Source organism: Pinus tabuliformis, chromosome 6 (assembly GCF_031772625.1).
Source record: "Pinus tabuliformis cultivar Carrire ecotype Pingquan chromosome 6, CPIR1, whole genome shotgun sequence".
NCBI lineage: Eukaryota > Viridiplantae > Streptophyta > Pinopsida > Pinales > Pinaceae > Pinus > Pinus tabuliformis.
Genome location: NC_142292.1, coordinates 330455682 through 330473199, shown reverse-complemented (window position 1 = coordinate 330473199; position 17518 = coordinate 330455682).

Sequence of the window (17518 nt, the reverse complement as noted above, 5' to 3'; positions counted from 1 at the left end):
AAACAAGAAATCAAAAATAGTTAGTTAGCTGTTATAATTACCAAGACAAGTTTCAGGTATTCTAAATCACAGGGAGCATCTATTGCAGATCGTTATGACCATCTTCTCAAGTATTTTGTTCATTAAATCTGCAGACCTTATAATGTAATACAGCGCTTCAAATTCCAAGCGATGCATATTTGTGTATATCCACATTATTCGTTTTGGCCACGCACAGAAATCTGGAAACATGTGAAAATAGGGTATTTATTATTACGTGTGAACATGGAGTATTTATTATTTAAAGAAATTTGTTGATCATTTATTTTTGTATTGAACGTTATAACAAACAATCGCAGGTTTATAGTATGTTTTATTTGTACGTAGCCAATTAGATGTCATATTTTAATGAAGGAGCGAGCTCATTCATACATTATGATCGAGAAATTGAAGATGATCATACAAGAGAATGTGAGGTTAGATTCAGCGTTGTTCATGCTCAAATTCGTGGATGGTTGCAACCTCTAAGGGAGAGAACCTAGTTATTGAATCCAGTTACACATCTTTGTAAGATGGATAATAGTTCAAGAGAAGCTGATTCCGATATTTGCTCACACCATATTTGTGGCGAGTAAAGTCGGTAGATGAGCTGACCTAAATCGGAATAAGGATTACAATATATGTAATAATTTATGTAATAATTCTGTTGGTAGGAAGGATATTACTTTTATGAACATTCTTATTGGTAAATGGATTGTGGTGGCACATATGAGGTTTCACATGTGGATCTCAAAATCAATCGTTATCTTGATGGGTCCTTTCAATGGAAAATGGATCATCCTAGTATATAGAAGGCACTAAAGCATTTATCTCACACCTTATCAATACTACTTTTGTGGATGCTTTTAATAGCAAATGGATCATTGTGATGAATAGTGTTACTTATTCATTCCAAAGTTAATAAGTATTTTTATGTAAATTTACATATTCATCCCACAACCAATCATTATATCTATGCATAATCTTATTGGAAAATGGATCATGATAACACATAATAGATGCAACATATTCATCCCATAACCATCCCTACCTGAGTGGACATTTCTAATGGAAAATTAATCATGCTCGAATATGGGAGATCCAACATATTTATCCCATAACTAATCAATACTGCTATGGACACTTGCATTGGAAAATAAATCATGTTTGCAGGCATAACATATTCATCCCACAAGAAAACATTATTTTTATGGACACTCCCATTGGAAAATACATCATTATGCCATATAGGAAGCACAACATATTAATCCAAAACTAAATATTACCTCAATGGACACTCCCAATAGAAAATGGATGTGATGGCACATAATAGGAACAACATATCCATCCCATAACCAATAACTACCATTATGGACTCTCCCAATGGAAAATGGTTCACACCCTCATAAATGAGGGGTTCACTCAATTAGGATCATGCATTCATTAATAGGATAATAAAGAATACATGTAATTCTTTTTATGTCTCCCAAAGACCATTTGTTGAACCCCCTCTTAATACACCTTTTTCAATAAAACAACCCTACTATTTTATTTTTTGTAACAAAATAATTTCTCCCCACCTTCACACTTAAGCAAAGAATGGGGATGTTGGCACCAAGCCAACCCTCATAAAGTGAGCTCCCTTCTTCCCTTAAAATTTCATATGGAAAAATGATTGGTTTTCACTAAATAAGTGGTTGGTAAACCAAAAGGACCTAATGATATTTTTTCTATAGACTTTTATCTACTTAGTATGAGAGCCTCAATTAACCAAGATATCTCTTGGTGTTAAATACCCTCCTATTCTCACTAGAAATATCCTATGTATCCATATTTTCATGAAATTTTGATGTCCCAAATTTATGTCTACCCCTAATATTCTAGTCACAACATATTATCTACTTTTGACCTACTAATACCCATTATTCTTCCTTCATCCTCTACCTTCAAAAATGCATATCTTCATGTTCATAAATAAATAAGAGTATACCCTCAATATGGCCTTTGTCCATAAGTATATTAAAATGTCCTCTTCATATTTTTTTTATTTAGTGATACATGTGTGGTGTGTGTGAACCAGAATACTTGTATTGCTAAAATTATGTACTGTGAAAACAACAAGTACATCCAAAATGGGGCAATTTCCATATCTTTTTTACGTCATTGTTTACCCCTAGATTTTCCATTACACTCATTGTGCTCAAAATTTTCCATTATTTTCTATCAATCTTTCCATATCTACATGCATATAAACACCAAAAAACCAAAAAAATCTAACAACATTTTCACACTAAAATTTACCTATCTAAAGGAAGATTGTTTTTTCTTTTCCCTAAACTCTTATTTGGAAGCATGATGGTTACATTGAGATCAGGAATTAGTTGAGCAAATGCACTTAACTCATGTCTAGAGAAGAATGGCTCTCGATGTCACATTTCCATAATTCACTGAATTCCTTCAATTTGTTGTGAAGGCTAGATAGGCCATTCTCATTTCTTTGAATTTGAGTTCTTTGCTCAACTAACAAGTCCATGATAGTGGTTAAGCTAGAAACTAGTCGATTTTTTCTTATTTGGAAAGTGTTTATTTCATATTGGAGTTATGTGATAGTTTCAAACAACTACTTCATTTCCATGATTGAAGCCTCATCATTCCATCTACAACATCAGAGAAATTATTGTCCCATTGAAATTTAAACCTTCTATCTAATATCTAAAATTGTGTCTAATAGAAAAACCTTTTCGCTTTCCATCTCTGAATCAATAAAACAAGGGGACTCCCACTTTGTAGGTTGATAACAAACAACAAGAAAATTTACACTTCCAGTTACTTCTTGAAACATATAAGTCACACTGGAATAAGGGAATGCAAGAGTATGAACTTCAACTATGGAAAATTAGCCTTCAACAATACCCCATCAAGAAAAAAATTCAGGGCTAATATTTATAGGTGGGTTAAATTTCAATGCTTTTCCAAAAAAAATGTTTCACCAATTTCTATTTTTTCTAAAAAGTGTGAACCCAAATTTTATAGTATAGAAATACGTTATCTTAAAAATCACTAAAATGTTATAAAAGATTCTATAAAATCATTATAGATTTGAATATTTTACAAACCTATAACCAAACGTTTACAATTTTCATATTGGAAACTAGTGAGATTCGCCAATGCTTCTAAATTGTAAGATAAATTTCCATTCTTAAAATTTTCCTTGTACCCCATCTACTAAATTTTCCTAAATATTCAAAATGTATCAATTCATTCCATTAGAGGACTTCAAAGGAATAAAATGATTGCTTTGAAGAACAAGGAAATATACATTTGCATGACCACTATTGTCCCCAAATCTTGTGTTAGACTAGGTCTCAATTTACCTATGTTGATGGCAAAGAGACTTAATCTTCCCAAAACCAAGGTCTTCCCAATTGGATCCACTTGAACATCAGTAGTAATAGATATATTGATGGTTTCTCTTAAGTCTAAAATAAGGATACTCAAAACCTTCCCAATAAGGGAGCACTCGGCCTCCACCAAAGAAAATCCTTTGCCACTGTTTAAGAATTCAAAGGATCCTAGTCCCCCACCCACACTAATGATAGAGATAAAAAGGAAGGGGTAATATACCAAACAAGTTAGTCATCAATTTCCATCAAATATATCCCTGAAAGTATCCACCAAATTTAGTCTACTACTCCTCTTCTCAAAATTATACCTAATTCCTAGAGAAGAAATTGATAACAAATGATAGAACCAACTGGATGATAAATTTAAAAGGCTGAAAAAGTTGTTGATTGAAGGAAGCACAACCCTGAACTTACCAAATTTTCTCTTGTTCTGGCTTGGTCTCTTGATCCTCTGTCCATCCAGCCCAGACATGACTCTCTCGTCTATGTGAAATTCCATATCATCATTAATAATCACACTAGTAATAGACTTCATGAAGTTAGGATTACATCTCTCCCCATATTGTTCAAGGATGTAAATCTCTTCATTCTTTTCAAATTATTGTAAATACACCACATGTTGTACCATACATGAGCTTCAATGTACCTATCAACACTATGTGATAATAGAACCCATCCTTGCTCACAGATGGTGATGCTACAACATACCCAAACTTCACTTCTCATTCATAATTTGTTGGGTCCCTATAATACTAGTGATTACCCCATTACTATTGTAGTTGTATCCCTTATTAATATTGTTGTGCCCCTATTGTCCCCATATTGTTATTACTGTTCCCATAGAATCCCTCTATTGTTATTTTTGTGGCTTTATATTATTATTGTTAGGTCGGCTGGGTTATATTGTGACTCCTTGGACTCCTATATATAGAAAGGAGGTTTTGTCATTTGAATCATCGAAGAATTTATCATTTGTGTAATGTAAAGGAGGTTGCCCCCTTGAAGGGGCTGAATTCTAAGCCGTTGATCTCTCTTTTCTATCTTTTTGTGAGTTGGTTTCATAACATTTGGTATCAGAGCTTTGGATTCTAGGGTTTTGCTGCTCCAAACAGGTCATCGTGGCATTTTCGCTATAACTTCTTTTCTACGACGTTTCAAAAGCTAAAAAAACCCATTTGAGAAGAAATCGCACTGAATCTTGGGTCCGAATTTCAGATCTTTTTGCACTATATTTGCAGAGATATGATCTAAGGAAGTTGTTCCTTTTGCATACTCCTGAATTACATTCCAAACAGGTGACCTGGGGAAAATCATCATAACTTTCTCTCTGAGCATCGGATTGAAATTTCGTAAGAAGGTATAGAAAGAGGACGGACTGTAGTTTCTTGAGTATCTTTTTTAGATCCAAAGGTCAAAACAGTGACTCGTGGCACGTCGTACAAGTTTGCTCTACTGAACTAGTCTATAATCAGGTCATCTTGGGAGATTGTGCATAACTCTTCCTTGGAGAATCCAATTTGGATCAGACTGGTGGCATTGGACAGAGGACACAGAGGGCTACTATAGGTCGCAATTTTAGAACTAGATGATCTGAAATTGTAGAGATATGTTAGATTCAATATCAAGCTTCTACAAAGTGAAAAAAGGTGTGTAGTTTTTTTAAATTTTTGTATAAGCTTGGTTTGAAAAATTAGTTTGAATCGGTAATTGATGCCCCAAGGAAAGAAAATGCAAACACCTAGTAAGCAAACTAAAATCTCTAGCATGACTCATGAAGAAGAGGAAGAAATGCAACATGATATATCAAAATTACGAGACCAAGTGCAACAAGTGTCACTTGCACAAAAAGCAACAGAATCTAAGATGGATAGTTTAAGGAAATATGTAGAAGCTAAGATGGATGGTTTAAAGAAAGGTGTAGAAGCTAAGATGAATTGTTTAAAGAAAGGTGTAGAAGCTAATATGGATGGCATGGAAGCTAAGATGAATGGCATGGATGCTAAAATTGATGGCATGGATGATAAGATGGAAGAATTGAAGATAAATATGAATAAGTTGCTACAAGAAATGGTCACTAATGGTGAAAGGGTAGTAAAGGAAACTCATGATGAGAACAAAAGAAATGTTAATCATGATTCCATAGACTCTAATGTTGGATCGAAGACCCACCATATTCCAAAAATCGATATGAGGAAGTTTGATGGCAAGGATCCCGCAACATGGATATTACAGATGGAACAATTTTTTGATCTCAATAATGTGCAAAACACACAGAAGGTATGTATTGCAACTTTATATTTGGAACCAAATCAATTTTTATGGTATTAATGGCTTTTCTCTCGTAAACAAATTATCACTTGGGCAATTTTTACGGAAGAATTGGCAGCACTATGAGGATACAAAAAGCAACACTTTTTTTAGCCAATTGATAAGTCTCAAACAAAAGGGTTCAATAATGGAGCACATTGAGGAGTTCCAAAAATTGAACATAAGGGTAAAAAATATTCCAGAGGAGCATAGGATTGATGTGTTCATAGAGACTTTAAAGGATAATATCCAACATGATGCTCACCTTTGGGAACCTGATTCATTAGAGAAGGCATTCAGGTTAGCAAGAAAAATGGAAAGCAAAATTATGGCAACCAGGAAGCATACCACTCACAACTATAAAGATGGAAGTGTTGTTGCCCCTAGTCTTCCACAACCTATAAGGTTGACACCACAACAATTGGAAGAAAAAATAGCAAAAGGGCTTTGTTAGAATTGTGATAGCAAATACACTAAAGGCCATAAGTGTGCTAAGAAGAAATTATTCTACATAGACTGTGAAGAGGAAGAAGAAAAGGAGCAAGAAAGGTCAAAAGAAGAGGATATAATCCAGGAACAAAGCCTAGATAAAGAAGAAATGAATCCGACCATATCTTGTAATGCATTGGTGGGAATTACCACTCCTCAAACCATCAAGATAGAAGGACAATCAAGAAGAAAAAGGTAATAGTTTTGATTGATTCAAGAAGTACACACAATTTTATTCATTGTAAGGTAGCAAAAGAATTGAATTGCTTCTTATATCTAGCACTAGAGTTTCAAGTGATGGTTGCAAATGGAGGAACAATAAATTGCTCTGGAAAGTGTCATAATATCAAGCTATCCATGGGAGAATATGTATTGACTAGCGCAATGCTTTCCATTCCAATGGGAGGTGTTGATGTTGTACTAGGAGCCCAATGGCTACAATCCTTGGGTACAATAGCTTTTAATTTTTAAGAACTTTTCATGAAATTTTCTTTGGAAGGAAAGGAAGTTGAATTAAGGGGTATTGCAAGGAAACCGGGAAAGATAATCAGCTCTAACGGTATGACAAAGCTTCTAAAAAAGGAACAAAGAGGTGTAATTGCACAATTATGTTCACTAGATGTTTCCACATTGGAATCATCTATTTCTCCAGATCTCCAAAAAGTCTTGGACAATCATTCCAAGGTATTTGAGACTCCCAAAGGTCTCCCACTTATTCATGATCATGATCATGCTATTCATTTGATTCCAGGAAGTGTTCCTCCAAACATCAGGCCGTACAAATATCCCTATGCCCAAAAGAGTGAAATTGAACGTATGGTTGCAGAAATGCTAGAGGCTGGTATAATTCAACCGAGTCAAAGTTCTTTCTCTGCTCCAGTAGTATTGGTGCACAAGAAGGATGGATCATGGCGCATGTGTCTGGATTATAGGGAGCTCAACAAGCTCACTATTAAATATAAGTTTCCCATTCCTGTCATTGATGAATTACTGGATGAATTGCATGGATCAATTTACTTCACCAAGTTGGATCTTTGTTCAGGATATCATCAAATCAGAATGAAGACTGAACACATTCCGAAAATAGCATTTAGAACTCATGAGGGTCATTATGAATTTTTGGTCATGCCTTTTGGCCTTACCAATGCACCTTCAACATTTCAAGGTTTGATGAATTCCATTTTCAAACCATTCCTTAGAAAATTTGTGTTAGTATTTTTTGATGATATACTAATCTACAGCAAGTCTTGGAAGGATCATGTCGAACATGTTGATAGGGTGCTACAACTATTGGAGGAGAAACAATTATATGCAAAAAGATCCAAATGCTTCTTTGGAGTACAAGAGGTGGAATATCTGGGTCATATTGTATCTCATGAAGGAGTTAAGGTAGACCCTAGCAAAATTAAAGCCATTAAGGAATGGAAAATCCCCACATCCATAAAGCATCTGCGAGGATTTCTCGTGTTGACAGGGTATTATCGCAAGTTTGATAAGAATTATTGGAGAATTGCAGCACCTCTAACAACATTATTGAAGAAAGATGCATTTTCATGGACTCCAGAAGCAACAAAGGCCTTTGAGCATCCTAAAGAGGCAATGTGCCAAGCACTAGTCTTAGCTACACCAGACTTCACAAAAACCTTTATTGTGGAATGTGATGCTTCAGGAAATGGAATTGGTGCTATTTTAATGCAAGATGAAAGACCTATTACTTTCAAAAGTCGTCCAATCAAGGGAAAGTTTTTACACAAAGCTATTTGTGAGAAGGAAATGTTGGCAATACTCCATGCACTTAAGAAATGGCGACCCTACCTAATGGGAAGACACTTCAAGGTAAAAATGGATCATGATAGCCTTAAATACTTTTTAGAACAAAGATTATCCTCTGAAGAGCAACAAAAGTGGGTCACAAAGATGTTGGGTTATGACTTTGAAATCATCTACAAAAAAGAGAAGCAAAATGTGGTGGCAGATGCACTCTCAAGAAAGGATGAGGATGTGGAAGCATTGTTGTGCGCCATTTCTATTATCCAACCATATTAGATAAACGAAGCAAGGGAGGAATGGAAGAATGACGAAGAAGTGTGGGCACTTATTCGAAAGTTACAACAAGACTCCAATATGTCTGATACATTTAGCTGGCAAAATGATTCATTATGGTACAAAGATCACTTATACCTCTATAAGAATTCCCAGCTAAAACAAAAGATTCTTGTGGAATTGCACACTTCTCCCTTAGGAGGGCACTCAGGATTTTTAAAAACTTACCACAGGGTTAAGAAGGAATTTTTTTGGGAGGGCATTAAATCATATATTCAAAAGTTTGTGGCGGAATGTTTGGTTTTCCAACAAAATAAAGTTGAAACAATTAAGACACTGGGTCTATTACAACCTTTATCCATTCCAAGCCAACGTTGGGAGAAGGTTTCAATGGATTTTATCACAGGTTTACCCAAGTCTGAGGGAAAGAGTGTCATCATGGTGGTAGTTGACAGACTTGTTGCACAAAATATTGTCACCATGACATTCTGTAATCAGTGTGAGTCTATCACCACTCATACTTTCCTCCTATGCAAGTCTTAAACCTCAACTCTTCATGTCAAGCCTTGAAAAATGAGAGAAAGTCCTTGAAAATCTTTAAAACTCTGGTTCCGCACTTTCTCTTAGCATCACCTGCAGTCCCGCACTTCCTGGTCATGTCCCCTGCGGACCTGCCCACTATGTCTCTAAAGGAAAGAGTGCAGACCCCTGTAAAAGTCAAAAAAGGTGCAAGTTTATTCTTAAAAACTCACTTTGGGTTAATTCTGGACGCTTCTAGAAGGAATCTTGAGGTGGCAAGTTCGCTCCTAGGTGGTTCATGCATCCCATAACTAAAGGAGCTAACCCCTTTATGTGAGGAGCTTATCCCTTTGAAGGAGGACTCTATCCCTTCATAGGTGGACCTGGTAACTTCCTTCCTCTACACTATAAAATGAGGCATTGGGTTGGTTACTAAGGAGGTTGAAAGCTGAATATTTTTGAGGGTAAATGATGTTGGAATTTAGACTTCCTAATTGAGCTTGAGAGGAGAGATTACATACCTTTTGATCTCTTTGGGAAGAGTGTGAAGCTTGTCAAAGTAGAGGAGATTCTTGCTGGACCCTGGGAGGAGCTTGTACAACATCAAGGCACCAAGGTTGTAAAGTTCTTCTTTGTTTAAAGTTTATACAATCAAGTTCATTTTTCTCAATAAACTGTCTTCTATGGTTTATTTCATGAATTCCTTGATCATCATGATAAATATGATTTATTATATTGGCTTTGTAGGTGTTATTTGATGTGTGCTTGTTTGTGTTTGTAGGTTCTCAAAAGGAAACTCATTTGGACGGTCGAAGCGTGGCTGCCACAAACTAGCGTTGGACTTAAGGTAGGGTCTAAAACACCTCTTGGCTTTTATTTATAAATCAAAATATTTAGAGAAAGGTAGAATTTTCTTGTCTTGCTTGTCGCTAGTATCTGTAGATACTAGGGAGATTAGTCTTGTCTGCAAGAATGATTTATCCGGCCAACAAAATGGTGACTCCACTGAGGAATTGAATTTTGGTTTTTTTCCATTACTTTTACTTTGACTTGAGAAACTTTTTCTCTGTTTCTGGTTTTTGCTTGATGTGTGTGGGATTGGGTAGTTTTTAGATCCTGAATTGTTTTTTGTTTTTTCATGCTTTTGAAAGAGGACCGCACGTTCTATTTGTAACATAGTGCGGACATCCCCGCATTGTTGCTTTACTACATAGAGTGGTACCGCACCTGGTTATACCGGATGCCTGCGGACCCTGTCAAATTTTTGAAAAACCTAAAATCTATTCATCCAGTTAAGCTTAGGATTTGTTTATGTTTTTTAGCCTCTGCCCAGATCTGCATGTGTCTTGTCAGAAACTTCTTGTAGGTAAGTTCCATTTGCATTTAGGTTTTAGGTGCTTTTCTAGAAGTTTTGTGTGCCTGGCTTGATTTTCGTTTGGTCTTGTAGTAACTCAAAGTTTAGAAACCTAAGAAACCTCATATTACCCTGGTTTTTCCTAGTCTTCTTTGTGAGTCTGACTAATTTGTAAAATCTACCTTTGGTGAGAGATAGATGCCATTTTCTCTTTGCAAAACTTTGAAAGAACTTGTTTTGAGAGTTTTGAATTTCATTTTTAAAAAAGAAAACATAAGATGGGTGTTTTTTGATTAATTTGTTATTCTGATCGAATTAGTCCTTAGTTAGTTCAAAAATTAAGTAAAACGTCCTGGAAAATAAATTTTGTAAGCTTTTGCTTCAATTAGGTTTTTAGAATTTGTAGATCTCAAGATTAGATTTTTTATAGTTTTGAGTGTTTTCTAGAAATTTTAAAATCTCTTTTGAAAAAATTTGTTTTTTGTAGTTTTTGAGTGTTGAAAAGAAAGGGATATTTTTTTCGTGAGAATAATTAGTAGTCTCGTTTTTGAGTTTATTGAAAAAGACAAAAAAAAAATTCTTTTCATTTATTTGTTAAGGAAAGATTTGTTTTTCAAGCATTTGCATTCTCAACTCTTTCTTTAGCTAGAAATTCATTGAAGAAAAAGGATTGTTTATCATCTTAGGTGCATTTTTAGTGTTTTGGAGTCGAGTCTTCACACCATAAAGTTTCATCTCCACACCTTTTGACTTAAGAAACAACCATAAAAATAATGCTTAAAGTAAAATTTATCTAGCAATATTTTTATTTCTAGGGCTCTTTATCACCAACATAGCTTAGGCTAGTATCTTGGAGTAGGAAGTAATTAACTCTCCAAGATAGTTAAAACAAACAAGTAGCTATATCTTGCGGTAGGAGATAAATTCCAATTGTTACATCTATGCTCTAGAAAGCTCCTCTTATAGGAGTCAAGCACGAGATCATATCCGAAACAGTGGGGTAATAATCCTTCCTCATTGGGAACAATAGAAGATATACACGTATTAAAAACGGTAAACCTCGGATTAACCATTGTCGAGGAGCCTGGGGTCACTTGTTGGTAAACCTTGGATTATGTCAAGGAGCCTTCAAGGGGATTGAGCTTTGCTACTCTGCCCTTGTGTGTGTATCGGATCACAGACTGTTCCCCCAAGTATATTTGTTTCTGTTGGTAACCATAGTGACCATAATATCTAGGATTCTTTCCTAAGGTGATGTTGGAGGAAAGATCCCACTGTACCTGGAGCAAACGTCGACTAGACTCACTTGGACTCTCTGGGGGGTTCTCTTCACTCGAGACGATTTAGTGAAGAAACTTGTGCCAGTTTGTTTCATTAAGCAGGTTGTCAAGGTAACTGTTCCAACCACCATTTCTGTATTGAATTCTACGACGTTGGATTTCATCACTAACTAGTGTTTTCGGTACGGAAAGTTACTGTTTGTGTGTGGTTTGAACTCCTAGATTCTTTAGGCGTGTGATTCAAATTTTTTGGTTCTTTAAAGACTTTAGGTGGTTTTATTGAGATTTTTCTTTGTTTGCGTGTGAAGTAATTAAAATATTTAATCGTGGTTGAATTACCGAGACAGTCCCGTAGACTTCAGGGGCAACCTCCCGAGTATTCACCAAGCCAGCTTGAAGGGCTACGAGCTCTTGTAACTCCTAGTGACAGTAGAGTTGGGACACTGGAAGAAGGAGAATCTTATTTAGTTGTTCATCCTGATTACCAAGTTCAAGCAACAAAGTATATTACTAAACCAATTTCATTTTCCGAAGTTACTGGTAGTGTTTCTTCTACTAGTGAATTACCCGAGGAACCTGAAATTTCTAAACCTGAAACTGAACCTGTTGCTACTCCATCATCAGGATTTGCTTCTCCAACTTCCAGTGGTCCTGGTTCACCCAGGGTAGGAAGAATCATTACCCAAAATCTTCCTTCTGGACTTATTGTTATTGAAGAACTTGTCACTCTAGAAGAAGGTATATCTATCCCTGAAAATCAACCAACTATAGAACTTACGGATCGTGAATCAATCTTTTACAGTCCACCTAGGAGGGACGCTTGGTATCTTTCATTGACCAACTTTTTAGAAAACTCGAGACTAAGTTTTTCGCCACCTTGCATTCCTTTTCATCCAACACCTAGAAGTTATTATCCTCTTTTTAATATGTCGAGATAGTCATCCATGTTTTCTCAATCTCCGAAAACAATTTTATATGGCGGTCCTTCTGTTCCTTCTAGGTATCAGACACTTACTGGTACTTTTTGAGGAGCATCTCCTCAACCTGTTGAACATGGATTATTAACTGGTAATAACGGAACTAAACCATTGAGTGTAGAAAACATTCTTATGATGTCAGGTACCATTCCAAATCCGCAGCCTCAAGGTCATCAGTTACCGCCTGGGGGGCAACCTCAAGGTCCTAAATTACCACTGGGGGGGCAACCTCAAGGTACTCAGTTACCGCCTGGGGGGCAGCCTCAAGGACAGTACATACCTTCGGGACAGTACATTCCTCAAGGTCAACCCCAGACTCAGTACGTACCTCAAGGTCAACCCCAGTATCAATATATGCCTCAAGGTCAACCCCAGTTTCAGTACGTGCCTCAAGGTTATCAACCTCAAGGTCAGTACCCAACCCAAGGTTTCCAACCACCTTCAAGTCAATCATTTGTCCAAGGAGCTCGAAATGTACCTTGGAATTATCAACCCTACCCTCAACCCGGTTATGGTCCTCAATATGCTCAACCTTCTATGGGTCCATACCCCGGAATGAACGTAATGTGGGATCCATCTCAATCTCAACAAATCTTGCAACCAAATGTGCAGTTGTCATCTCAATCTGGACAACCTTTTGTTTCTGGTTCAACCCAGCAACTTGTCCAGCCTACTATTCAAACTTCTGCACCTGGTATAGTTTCTCAGCCTGTGCCTAGTTTGCCTCGAACTCCGCCTCAAACGACTGCGGCAACTACTGCAGCATCTGTTCAGTCTACCCCACCTACTTCTAGAGTATCGCCAGCTCCAGTTTCTATTGTTCCTGCATCAACTCCTCAAGCATCTTTACCTCAGTTTGGACCTACTATTCAGACTTCGGTTCAGATGCCTGCAGGACAACCTGGTCCAAGTATGGTTCTCACAAGTCAACCTCAATGTACTTATCAACCGTACCAAGGACAGTACCAATTCGATATTGTTGTGCAGAACCCAATCTATCAGTATCAACCGTACCCTAGATATACTTATCAGCAACCTCAACAACCCCAGTACGGTCCAGTTAATCCTGGTTTTCCGGGAGGATATAATATCCCAAATGCAATTCCAATTCCAAGTTATCCTGGATATCCTCCTCCTGGGGCTGGTCTTATGACCCAGGGTTTTCGAGACCCTAATCGTCAGTTACCGTTCATTACAACTTTGGACTTGCTTGATTTGTCACGCCTTATGAACGATCCGATTAATTATCTTCCGTTTTGGCTGCCAATGCCGAATAAGTTGCCCAATGATATCCCAAAGTTTGAAGGTAAATCAAGAGAGGATCTGTCAAACCATGTGATGACTTATCACCTCTGGTGTGCATCTAACTCCATTACAGATGATTCAATTCATTTACGTCTTTTTCAATGCACTCTGATTGGTCTTGCGGCCAAATGGTACATTGAGTTACCGCGAGCCACTTTTTATAATTTTAGTCAGCTAGCTACTTCATTCTTAACTCATTTTTAGTTTCCTGTCAATTATGACAATGGCACAGAATTATTAACTTCATTAAAACAGTCAACGTCCACTTATATTTCAGATCACATTCATGAATGGAGATGTCGATGACATTTAGTGAAAGTTTTTATTCCGGATCAAATCCTAGCAGAATGGTTTGTTAAATCATTATTACCTAAAATCATTGAGGATGTAGCTAAGGCAGGAGTTGTTATTGAAGAGAAATTAATTGCTCAAGCTTAGTACCTTGATCTCGTTTATACGCAGTTGGGTACTTTACATGAGAAAATCCCCAACCTTCCGAAACAAAATCAAATAACTGCAGCTCCTTCAGGGTCTCATGTCGCTGACAGTATGATTGGTTCAGTTAACACCAAAAGTAAGAAGAAATCTTCAAAGAATTCTTCTCCTATCATAACTCTACCAGATTCCCCGACAGGAGACTTTTCCATTGAAATTATTGCCGATATTCACGTTGTAGAATCATCTACGGCCAAATCAAAATCTGGCTGTAAAAAGAAGGGGAAGAAGAAAAATAAGAAAAATTCGAAAGAGAAATCAGATAAAACAAAATCTACTGATGAGAAACGTAAACCTCGTTATCCTTGTCTCATTTGTGACAAAGAGCATTTTACAAGAGACTACCCTCATCGTGTTGAGGTTGCAAAAATTGTCAAAGGTTCTCAAACACCTGTTGTCTTGAAGGATCCTTTTCCTAGTCAAGACAGAAAGATGATTGGTTCTTCCTCAAATGCCTCGGAAGAACCCATAATGATGATGTCCCATGTTAGGATTGCAACACGATCACAAGATTATGGAAGTAAAAGTCCTGTTGGTGGTAAGGAAGCGGAATCTTCTAAATTGAACCCATCAACTTCAACTCCTGGTTCTGATCCGCTACAGGTCGAGAAACCTAACCCTGACTTAGTAATCAAATCGCCTGCTAAAGGTATACTTCAAAAGTCAGCTTTCAATCCACATGCGAGAGCTGCTCAGAACTATAACATTGTTGAAGATTTAGCTATTTCACCTTCAGCAATGTCGGCTTTGGAGGTGCTGCAATCATGTCCAGCACAGCGTAAATTGCTATTGTCGGCTATAGGAGCTGGTGATATTTAGGACTTGAACCTTATAATCTTCAATTTATAAAATAGTACAACTCGCTTACCTCATCAAATGGCTTTCCAGATTCTAGTGTTAGTAAAAAACAGACCTTGCTTTAGGACTGTGATTGATGAGGGAGCTTCAATGTGTATTATGTCGATCCAGTGTTGGAGATCGCTTGGTTCTCCTATGCTTAATCAATCCCCAATGATTCTAAAGGCTTTTGATGGCCGTTGGTTCCATCCTTTTGGCATTCTACACGATTTACCTATAGGGGTTGAAGGCAAAACTGTTAATCTAGATGTGGAAGTGGTTGATGCCCCTCTAGATTACAACCTTCTCTTGGGTCGTAGTTGGTCTTACGCTATGACTGCTGTTGTTTCATCGGTCTTTCGGCTTATAAAGTTTCCTCATTATGGAAAGATCATAACTATAGACTAGCCAACTTAACTTTTATCCGACCCAGCCTCTTCTAAAAGTATCCAGCATGTCAGCAAAACAACTATCCCTTATAAGGATGTTGGGGTAGGATTAGTTAAAGATTCTGGTTTGCTACGAACTTTTTCCTTTCCTCCTCCTAACGTATCACCTTCTACTGCAACCATTCATATGATTTCATCAGACACTATTGTTTATGATGATCCTTGGATCATACCTTCTGAATCTGAGATGGATTCATTTGGCGATGCTATGCCTTTGAGTCCCTATGAAATTGCGTATCAGGCTGTACAGTTGTTTTCCGACCCTTCTTCAACCGAAATTGATCTAATGAAAGTGGTCCAGGGAGAGTCACTTTCAACATCAAACTCAGATTCAACAAATTTTTCTGAACTTGTTCATACTGATGAGTAGATTCGTGAAATTGTGTCTGTTGATGACTTACCATGGGAAGATCTTCGTCATAGATCTTCGTTCTTACCTGAGATTGATCATTTTGAAAATGATTTTTCATCTATTTTTACTACTAATTTTGTCAAAGAACCTCAGGATCCATTGCAAAATCATGATTCTGAGTTATATTTGGGAAATATTTCTCGAACAGTTCCTATTGACATTTCAGTTAAACCTGGAATTGTTGAAAACATTCATATAGGTGCCTCCTGTACGAAAAATGAACTTCAAACATATAAGGTCCTATTTCAAGAATTCCGCGACGTGTTTGCCTGGTCATATGAAGAAATGCTAGGAATTGATCTAGCAATTGTTGTTCATGAAATCAAAACTTACCCGGATGCTAAACCCGTCTGGCAACGTTTGCGTCAGATCTACCACAAAAAGTTGCTGCTATTAAAGCAGAAGTTGAGAAATTACTTAAAGCAGGTTTCATTTATCCAATTCCCTTAACAAATTGGGTATCAAATATTGTTCCTGTTAACAAAAAGTAAGGAACGATAAGAATATGTATCGATTATAGGGATATTAATCAAGCTTGTCCAAAAGACAATTATCCAACTCCCTATATCGATCAAATTATTGATGATTGTGCTGGTAGTGAAATATTCTCCTTTATGGATGGTTTTTCGGTTACAATCAAATCAACATTTTAACTGTTGATCAACCAGAAATGGTTTTCATTTGTCCATGGGGGACGTTTGCTTATTGCAAATTACCTTTTGGGCTAAAGAACACCAGGGCAACTTTTCAAAGAGCTATGTCTTACGTGTTTCATGACATCAAGCACATTGTGCAACCTTATCTCGATGATTTACCTACCTATTCATTACGTAGAGCCGATCATCTCACTCATTTACGAGCAATCTTTATGAGATGTAGGCATTATCGAATTAGGTTGAATCCACAAAAATGTGTTTTCTGTATAGAAACGGGTCGTTTACTGGGATTTGTTGTTTTTAAAGCCGACATTCGTGTCAGTCCCTCGAAGGTTGAAGCTATTGTCAAATTGCCTCCTCCTTCCACTCTACGCCAACTCCAAAGTTTGCAAGGGAAAGCAAACTTTTTACGTCAATTCATTCCTAACTATGCCGAGATAACAAAGGGTTTTACCAGGTTGTTGAAACAGAATACTCCATTCTATTGGGATGAGATAGCTGAAAAATATTTTGATGCACTTAAACACACGTTGACCCATGCACTGTTATTGCATCCTCCCAGCTACAACCAGGACTACTTCTTATATCTCGCCGCCTCTCATTCCACCATTGGAATGGTGTTAGTTCAAGAAGATAAATTCGGTAGTGAACATGTGATTTATTTCCTTAGTCGAACTCTAAATCTGACTGAGCTAAAATATTCGCATGTGGAGAAATTGGCCTTGGCAGCTGTTCAAGCTGTCCAAAGATTTCATCATTACATCTTACTACGTAAAACTATTGTAATTTTTTACTGTAACCCTATGATCTATATTTTGACCAAACAATTGCTAGGGGGCAAGTATTCCAAATGGATTGTTATCTTGCAGGAATTTGACTTGGAATTTGAAAAATCTAAGTCAAAGAAATCTTTAGTTTTTTCGGAGTTGATATGTGACTTCCCGCGTGCTGATATTGAAATTGTGGCGGAAGA